General features: G+C 42.7%; 1 pseudogene; it reads right to left on the reverse strand.

Moving 5' to 3' along the window:
* Positions 1-1,013: 1,013 nt before the first annotated feature.
* On the reverse strand, positions 1,014-4,434 carry LOC116642634 (annotated as a pseudogene).
* Between the last annotated feature and the right edge of the window lie 5,656 nt (positions 4,435-10,090).

Consider the following 10,090-nt stretch of genomic DNA (forward strand, 5'->3'; position numbering starts at 1 on the left):
CAAAAACCCATCAGGGAAAGCCAACAGGTACATCAGAGAAAGCAGGCAGCTGATGACAAGTCTTCAGTGGAAAAGTCAGTTGCACACTTACTTAAGCTGCCCTAATGATTATCAAGCCCACGTTTTGTTTTTCAAAAACAGGTTTCAAGATATACCAAAGAAAGCACAGGGACACCCCCAGTAGTACAAAGATGTAACAATGAAGTTCAAGGACACAGGAAAAGCCAAATATGACAATACACACCAATAATCTATAAAATAAAATAAGTCTTTCCATCCTGGAAGAAAATGGGAAACCTCATGAAGGTAACACATAAAAAGAGAACCAACCCCTCTTGGAGCAACCCTAAACATTTTCCCAATGACTAAGCCACAAATGACAGCTTAGGACACCATTAACATATAGTTTTTACATACAATATGTATGTAAATTAGACTATTTTTTTTTTACTCAATTAGCATTTTTTTCTTTTGATCGTTTCCCTAATTTTCTCTAGCAACATTTTTCCTTTGGTTTGACCAGTTGAACTCAAAAGTTTTGGAACCTAAAGTGAGTATCAACTCCTACTGGAATACAACTTGGGAAATGCAATCTTAGAAAACGCAAATTTTAACTGAAGTGGCTTGACAAAGTTAAGCATCCATTCTCAATGTGACAATGTCCGCCATATTAATCACTAGGTGAATGGCTTCTCTTGGCTGGATCACATGACCCAGAATGATAATGGCATACTCTGTGGTGAGGTACTGCAGAACTACATGTACAAACACCCACCTATTTAAGCTTTCAATAAATACAACCATTTTAAAACATCTAAAACTCCATCTAAAACAAATAAATAAATAAAATAAATAAATAAAATAAATAAAATAAATAAAAAATAAATAAAATAAATATTTTATTTAATAAATAGTAAAATAAATAAAATAAATAAAAAAATATTGCATTTCTATTGGTCTGTTTTGCCTCTTGAACTAGCTTGGAGTGTTGTTCATGACAGAAGACACAACAGTTAATTAGTTGCTACTCCAAGCTCCTTAGGCTTCAATATTCCCTGCTCTTCAAGCTTCAGCACCTTTTTTGCAATGATAATGGTATTCTTCATCAGCATTGCCACTGTCATGGGACCAACACCCCTGGGACTGGAGTGATGTCACTGGCTTTCTTTCTGACTCCTTCAAAATCCACATCTCCAACCAACTTGGGGTTAACAGTTATGGGATCCTGAAGTCTATTTATTCCCATATTGGTGACTACTGCTCCCTCCTTTAAAAAATTTATTTTATTTTATTTAAATTCAATTAATTAACAGATAATGTATTATTAGTTTCAGAGATAGAGTTCAGTGACTCATCAGTCTTATATAACACCCAGTGCTCATTATATCATGTACCCTCCTTAATGTCCATCACCCAGTTACCCCATCCCCTCGCCCCCATCCCCTCCAGCAACCCTCAGTTTGTTTCCTATAGTTAAGAGTCTCTTATGGTTTGTCTCCCTCTCTGATTTCATCTTGTTTTATTTTTCCCTCCCTTCCCCTATGTTCCTCTGTTTTGTTTCTTAAATTCCACATATGGGTGGCTCAGTTGGTTAAGCGACTGCCTTCAGCTCAGGTCATGATCCTGGAGTCCCAGGATCGAGTCCTGCATTGGGCATCCTGCTCAGCAGGGAGTCTGCTTCTCCCTCTGACCCTCCTCCCTCTCATGTGCTCTCTCTCTCTCTCATTCTCTCTCTCTCAAATAAATAAACTCTTTTTTAAAAAAATTCCACATATGAGTGAAATCATATGATAATTGTCTTTCTCTGATTGACTTATTTTGCTTAGCATAATACTCTCTAGTTCCATCCACATCTTTGCAAATGGCAAGATTGCATTTTTTTGATGTCTGAGTAATATTCCATTGGAGGTATATACCACATCTTCTTTATCCATTCATCTGTCAATAGACATCTAGGTTCTTTCCATAGTTTGGCTATTGTGGACATTGTTGCTATAAACATTGGGGTGAAGGTGCCCCTTTGCATCACTACATTCGTATCTTTGGGGTAAATACCCAGTAGTGCAATTGCTGAGTTGTAGGGTAGCTCTATTTTCAACTTTTTGAGGAACCTCCATAGTGTTTTCTGGAGTAGCTACACCAGCTTGCATTCCCACCAACAGTGTAAGAGGGTTCCCCTTTCTCCACCTCCTTGCCAACATTTGTTGTTTCCTGACTTGTTAATTTTAGCCATTCTGACTGGTGTGAGGTGGTATCTCATTGTGGTTCCTATTTGTATTTCCCTGATGCCAAGTGATGTTGTGCTGCTCCCTCCTTGATCATAGCTGCTGTGATCAGATTTGGACTGCCCGTAGCAGAGACCACTATATCTGCAAGAACCGTATGTTTCTTCGGTCGCTCTTTGGGAGTGTTCGGATGAGACACAGTAACAGTGGCATCGCCTCCAGGGCATTCACACGCCCCATCTTTGTGTAGTAGCTGTGCAATGGGCATGCCAACATTTTTGACCTTCCAGCCACAACCACATTCTTCCCTGGGATTGGAATGCCAATTTGCTTAATTATTTCCTAGACACTCCATGAGGTCATCGGTAACATGGACTACTGTCCAAACACATTTGCCCTACACAAATGACATGAAAGCCATCAACATCCTTGTCTGGAGAAACAGCATTATAGATCTCTTCCTCGTCAGTGTGCTCTGGAAGAGGCAGCTGAACAAGGAGGCCACCTGTGTTATCATTATTTAAAGATTTTATTTATTTATTTATTTGAGAGAGAGAGAGAGAGAAACAGCATGAGAGGGGAGAGGGTCAGAGGGAGAAGCAGGCTCCCCGCTGAGCCGGGAGCCCGATGTGGGACTCGATCCCAGGACTCCGGGACCATGACCTGAGCCGAAGGCAGTCGCTTAACCAACTGAGCCACCCAGGCGCCCATGTGTTATCATTATTTAATTTATTGATTCAATTCAACAGTTCTTCCTCTGAAACTGAAGCCGGTTTCACAATGGTGAGGTGATTTCCACATCTGCAGCTGCCCTGGTTTTGTTGAGGTTGGAGGGGTGACTTGCAGGATTCTCACCAACCAGAACCACACTCCCAACCACCTTGCAGCTTGTGGCCCAATGTCACCCATTCTTCCACCTCCTGCCACACTTCCTGCTTGATCTGTGGGCAAGTTTCCTTCCAGAAATGACAACAGCTTCATTTCGAATTACCGAGAGGTGGAAAGGGCAATGGCAGAGGTGGCAGCTCTTTGGGGGCCAGGGGGGCAGCCGGGGGACAGCCGATGGCCAGTGTGGACATGGGGGGGGATGCAGCTGCCCTCACCCATGCCGGTGTCTGCCTGGTGAGTCTAGTCTTCAGTCAACTATTTTAATTTTAAAATAATTATTATGTGGTTGTTCTCCAAATGTAGTGATTCTAAGCTTAATAATTCCATTCAACCAGCTAATTTTTAAATTAAAGCAGCAATATCCCAACTGTTTTAATTACATCCTCATGGATGAAAATATGTATCCGCATGCTCTCCCAATCCGTATGGATTTATTTATAAATTATATACCCATGCCAGGATATCAATGTTATTTACATTAGAAAGCATGCATAAAACGGCAATTTAAAAAGATGACATACAGATAAAAATGAGTGGTTTTTTTCTTACTTTACTCATTACTAGAACAATATCACTCAATTATGATGATGACTGTTTAAGCTGCTTCCTTTTAAAAATGCCTTGCTAATCCCGATGGTTTCATGCTCCCCCGGGTAGCTAATAGAACAGGCACAACACAAAGTCAAGGCACAGCTAATAATCAACAAGAGGGGAGGTAAATCCATATTTTAGGTAGTCTTTCTATTAAGCTTAAGTTTGGAGGTTGATGTTTGGTCGGATAGATCAGAACCTTGCTTTACCTCATAACGTGGCTGATAAAAAGCTCGCCCCTCTGAAGGATCAGAGACGTGTAGGTTGTGCCATTTCCTTTTTGTTTACTTATGCTTGTTATTTGGGGGGATTTGTCTTTAATCCTGTCCATTTTGTGAAAGGTAGTTTAGTTGAAACCAGATGCTCCATGCCATACACCCACCGAGACACATCTGAACTCCAACATGTGGCCATTGGGTGAAAGTGAACAGCAACAACAAAAAATGTGTCAACTCCTTGCTTAGGGAACTTTCCCCATCCCCATACCTAGAGAACCACGGAGGGGGGTGGGGTTGGGTCCCAGGCAGGTCACACCTGGCAAGCTGACCAAGCAGGTGAGGGGCCCGTATCAACGAAAATATTTAAATAGTAGTACAACTCGACTCATTTCATGGTTACGTATAGATGTAGATCTAAGTGCATCCCGTCTTACAGGGCCCCTACCGTGCACAGACTCCAGGCAGAAAGATATTTGCTACTAACTCACCCTGGAAAGTTCACTGGGAACCATTGCTGCTTATCAATGGACGTCCCAGAAAGCTGCTTCTCAGGCGTCAGGTGCTTCCACCGTAACTTCACAAGTGTGCCTTACCTATACATCCTCTGTACTCTTCATATTGATATCGATGTTGACGTATTTTTTTAAGTTAAATTTATTTAAAAAATTTTTAAAAAGAAACATTGTGCTGCCGGCATGAATGGAAAAATTCGTCTCACTTCCCTCTCTCTTGTTTCACAAACCCCCGTTCTTCTGACCGCAGTGTGCACCTCGCAGCTGCGAGCGCAGAGGCTCCTTGCCCGCCTCCCTGCAATACCCAGCATTCCGTGCGGCCCGGCGACACCCCGGACGGGAAAGTGCCTCGCACTGCACCTGCTGACGGGCTTCTCCGCAATCACTGCCCAGAGGGTGGGGAGGGGGAATGCGCTGGCCGGCTTGTGCCTTCACAGATCAACTTGTAGACCATATTTGAGGAAGCACCTCTTTTTTTTGTTTACTTCTAGGAAATACAGAACCAAATATAAGACTCAAATATAGTCGTGGTATTGTCCTTATGGCTTGGGTATTTGGGCTAGTGTCCCTTATCACTCCTAACCCTGGGTCTTGATTTCCAACCATCAATTATGTTTTTCTCAGTTCTTATTCATTGTTTGTATTTATGGTTTGCTGGCATTTTTGTGGCTGCATTCTTGTACCAAGCCACCGCAAAGCTTTGTGGAATGGGGCAGAAGTACATAAGATATCTCACATGACATTCCCTGCCCCCAGAGGTCATTACTGACTTCATCTCTCATGAGGATAGAAGTCTGTGTATCTTATGGAGGACAGCAGTAAGGACGTGTTGGATGTCTTATTATATCTACTTCATGACATTTCACAATCTACTGTATAAATTCTACACAGAGACCGACCCGCTTGTTACTCAAAACAAGCCTGTGTAAAGGGCACACCAAAAGAATGTGGTAGAAGTGTTAGATGGCCAGTTCTCCCAAGAGACCATTTTCTCTCTCTGTCTCTAGCTTGCTTTCTTTCCCTCCCTCTCTCCCTTCCTCCCTCTTTCTCTGATCCCTTCTATTCCCCTCCTTTCCCTCCTCTCCCCTTCTTCCCTCCTCTCTTCCCCTGTTTCTCCTTCATCCCCCACCCCCACCATAAGAACAATCCTGGACTAGCCTGCTGGAGGTTGAGATAAATCTCCTGAAACAGAACCAGTTTGTCACAGCTGAAAGCCATCTTAAAATTGCCAGTGGACCCCAGCTGAGCTCAGCTGAGCCTCTCCCAGAACCACCTAGCCATAGATTTGTGAGAAATCATAAGTGGCGGTTGTTTTTAGCCACTAAGTTCTGGGGTGGTTTGCTGCGTGGCAATAGCTAACTGATCTAGAGATTCAGAGGTTGAGGTTACGTGACAGTCTGTTGGTGGCAGAGCTAGGAGAAGAATCCGGCTGCTTCTTATTCCTGGTCTAGGAGTTTGTCTATCATAGCATACTTCTGAATCGATCCACCCGCCTGCTCCTCGAGGAGCTGAGCTTTTGTCCTTGGAAGAGTGACCGGTGGTGTATTCTGTCCCCTCACGGAGTCAATGGCGGCCACATGGATGCCCGCATGACATCCTTAGGCAACGAAGGTCTGTTTAGATTTTGTAGAACGAAAAAAAATGTGTGTTTTGGAAGACATATCAAATGTCTCCACAAATCAATCTCTGTTTTGGAAGACATATCAAAAAATCTTTGGTGGTTCTGTAACTATCTGGCATCTCCATCTGCCCGTTTTTTTACATAAAAATCTCATAAACCAAATCAAATTAGCTCTACTTGATTTTCCATCTTAACATGTAGTGGTAAAATAAAACACGCGCATTGTCATCTGGAGGTCACGGAATACATCAATTCCCCATGTTGTTGTGACTCTGAGATGCCTTCAGGGAACGTTGGGAGGTGGCTCTCCCTCCCACTGCACCTTGGCTGGCTGCTTCACTTCTGGCTGTGGTACAAAATGTCAGCCTACGGCTGATACTCGGCTTGATTTCTAAGACCAGGCTCATTGGCATGCTTTGTAAAATCTCCTATCAGCATAGTAAGAAAGGTCACTTAACAATGAGACAGTCAATACGTTTCCACACCAAGAATGAAGTTTGGTGTAAAAAGAAGTAAAAATAGTGCCAGGAATAAATTATCAGCTTATCAACATGTTTATTAAATGCATCATACTTGGAGCACCAGATGTGAGAAAGGCAAAGGCTAAATGCCCGCAGCAGGGTTGCTAAGTAAATTATTTGGCTTGTTGCTGGTAATGAGAGGTTCTACTTGGTGGGAGTTGCCATGAAATTATATGTTTCTGCTGTTTTGTTCCTCAATGAACCGTGATCAACTCTAGGAACTGTTTGGATTAAGTTTTCCCTTTGGTGTTGATAGAAAAGAAAATTCCCTCTAAAAGAAAACCTTTATAAGCTCCAATTTTTTTTTTTTTCTGAATTCACAATTTCCTTATGTCTTCATTTTGGGGTGTTGGTGACAGAGCAATACATGAATTCAACTGATTAATAAATGTATCAAATGTAATTTTATGATTACCTCCAAGTCTCCCTTTTCCTTATACCTTGCAAAAAAACTACTGTTGACTTGAGTTATGCTCAAGACTTAGAATGGGCAGAAAGAAAGAAGATCCTGGAAAGATGAGACTTTTGTTAGCGTTTTCAAGTCATATTTCTGCTGGAGAAATGGGAAAATCTTACAATAAAGCTGCTGATTTGATTAGGAAGACTACTAATTACACATTGTAGCAACACCCTCATGCACAATCTCCTATTCATAGATCTGGCAGTTTCCCCATTTCTTGTTTAGAAAAACATTTTCTGGCTTAGTTGAGAAGAACAAGTCATTAGAACCTCCAGTAAACAATTCTGTGTGGGGTGTCCATTTGAGCAAGCAGCTGTCCTTTGAAAATTGCCCTTTATTGTTTGAAGCTCCCAATTTTGCAGTCAGGAGGTCGTATAAAATCAATTAAGTCAGAGGATCTCTGGGTAATCAGTTCCAAGAACTGTTGCCCCAGCTGCGATTATTTGCTGACTGTGGCAGCTTACGCCCTGTTCCTGTCACTGGCGCCCACACGTTAGCCTTCACCTCCTGGCAGGAGTGTGGTCCCGCCCCCCTGAGCTTGTCTCCTTCGCCACCCTTGCTGGGTGGGCGGTTGGGCGCAGGCTGCCAGTCCCTGAGTCTTCCCCCGGCTGCACTCTCCAGAGATGCCAGGAGGATGCCCTGCTGCGTTAACAGGTTGTGGCTTTCACTTCCTCCTCACTGGCAGGTAGGAAGCTGGAAGGAAGGACCGCAAATTGCTGTGTTGCTATGGCAACCAGAGCTGCTCCTCAGAAAAGCTGTTGAAGAGGAAAAGCTTCTCTAGTCTTCTGATTATCCTTCTGTATTTTCCCCCTTTCTTCTCCCCTTATTAGGCACCTCAAGCAGTCATTTCTCCTAATAACTCTGTACACCTCCCCCTTAAGGAAATCACTCACACCGAGGCTTAAGCAACTGACAAGTGTTCATCCTTTAATTTAAGGTACAAATTCTTAAACCAAAAGAAGAAACTCTCATAATATCGAATATTCTGATTTTATGCATCATTTGGCTGGGTGAAGAAGTATTTTTGATGTAGAGGGTAGAGACTTCATCATTCATTTATTCATTCACCAAACATGTATTAAATACTCACCAATAAGTACCAGGTGAAATGCTAAGCCTTGAGGATTCAGAGACAAAGAAGACATTGTTGCTATCTCAGTCTGGTGGAAAGGCAGATATGAAAATAAATAGTCACAATAAGGTAGCGCTGGCGTCTGATAAAAGCCCATCTGGCCCTGTGGGGCCTCAGGGATGGGTGAGTCATTCTGCTGGGAAGGGTGTGAGCGTCAGGAAAGGCTCAGGACGCAGGCGAGTGGAGAGGCACGCACAGGTGTGTGGTATGCACCCCTTACACGCCCTCCTGAGCTCATTCTCTCAGTTTCATTTACTGGCTAGTGGGTTGAGACCGTAGAAAGCCCAGGCAGTCTTTGCGAGATAAAGTGTAAATATGATTCAAAGAAAGCTGGGGTGTCACTTGTGAGTGTTTGGAAGCCACATGGAGATGGTAGTGACGGAAGCCAGGAGGCTGGAGGCTGGCAATGAGGGGAACCACTTGGGGACCCTCATGGGGGAAAGTCCAGGCTAGAACATTCAACTGGACCTGGGGGTGGGGGCAGAGTTGGGGACAACCGGAGGCTAGTGTGGGAGGCGTAGTTGGTGTGAAGTGATCAAACCTGTGGGGGTATGGGAGCGTGAGATTGGTGGGGACACCAATGAGAAAAGATCCATCTGACTATTATGAAGGCCAGGAGTGTAGTGGCATGGTTAACAGCTGGGCTCGGGAATTCAACAGATGTGGTTTGTCTCTGCTCTACTACCACTAGCTGGAGCCTTTGAACAAATAGGAATCTTTCCGGGCCTGTCTTCTCAGCTGTACAGTGGGGAATAGAGATCTGTTATGGGTTGAATAGTGTCCTCCTTCCCAATTCACATGTTGAAGTCCTACCCCACTCCCGGCATTGTGTTTGGAGATAGGGTCTCCAGAATGTGACTCTATTTGGAGACAGAGTCTTTTAAAGTTTAAATGAGCTCATTAGGGTGGGCCCGCGTACCATATGACCCGTGTCCTTATATGAATTTGGACACAGACACAGACAGAAGGAAGATAATGTGAGGACCCAGGGAGAAGATAGCCATCTACAGCCAAGGAGAGAGGCCCGGAGCAGCCCCTTCCCTTACAGCCCTTGGTAGGACACCTTGACCTGGGACTTCTAAGCTCCAGAACTGTGAGAAAATAAATCTCTCTTGTTAAGTACCACCCAGTCTGTGGTGCTTTAACTAATACGTAGAGTTGTCGTGAGGATTAAATAATTTATATAATATAGCAAAGCACCCGATAATATTCAATATGTGGTAGCTGTTATCAATAACAATGAAATTGGCTCCACTTTAAACAAAAATAAATCCTAACTCACTTGCATTATTGGACTGATAAGGCTATCAAAATTACTGTGTCTCTGCTTAACTGAGTGTCAGAGGGTCCTTTTTTTCCATTCTGATGTTTAAATCTTTTAAATATGCCTCATCCATCCTTATACTGATTAAAATTAAAGCTTTTTTTTTTTTACTTACAGGCCCGAGTGCCTCTATTTAATTGCAAGAGATTGAAATTGAACGTGTCCTGCTTATAGAAAGAAGTTTTGTTTTGTTTTGTTTTTAATAAGTCAGTCAAGTTGTCAATGTTTTCTAATGACTTGCTTCTTTTTTTTTTTTTACAACGGAGTGCTGAAAATTCCAGTTAACTTTAAGGTTCTAGGCAATTGAATAAATCCAATGTGTCAACATTCTTTGCTTTCCTTGGGCGCATTCTGCAAAACACAGTCTTACATAACTGCTCTACATTGTGAGGACTCAAACTTGTGTCTGGAACTTTAATTATAATAAAAAAACATATGCAAATTACTATCATTGTCTCTATTTATTTTGGACCAGCTGCTTCTAAACAATTAACAAACAAATCATGTAAATGTAATTAGGAGAAATACCAGGCTCGGAGCAGAAAACAGAAAAAATTGAATTCTGTTTACAATCTTCCAGATTATGCTTCTCTGTTGC

The sequence above is a fragment of the Phoca vitulina genome, unplaced genomic scaffold (genome assembly GCF_004348235.1).
Source record: "Phoca vitulina isolate PV1807 unplaced genomic scaffold, GSC_HSeal_1.0 scaffold23, whole genome shotgun sequence".
In the NCBI taxonomy this organism is placed as follows: domain Eukaryota; kingdom Metazoa; phylum Chordata; class Mammalia; order Carnivora; family Phocidae; genus Phoca; species Phoca vitulina.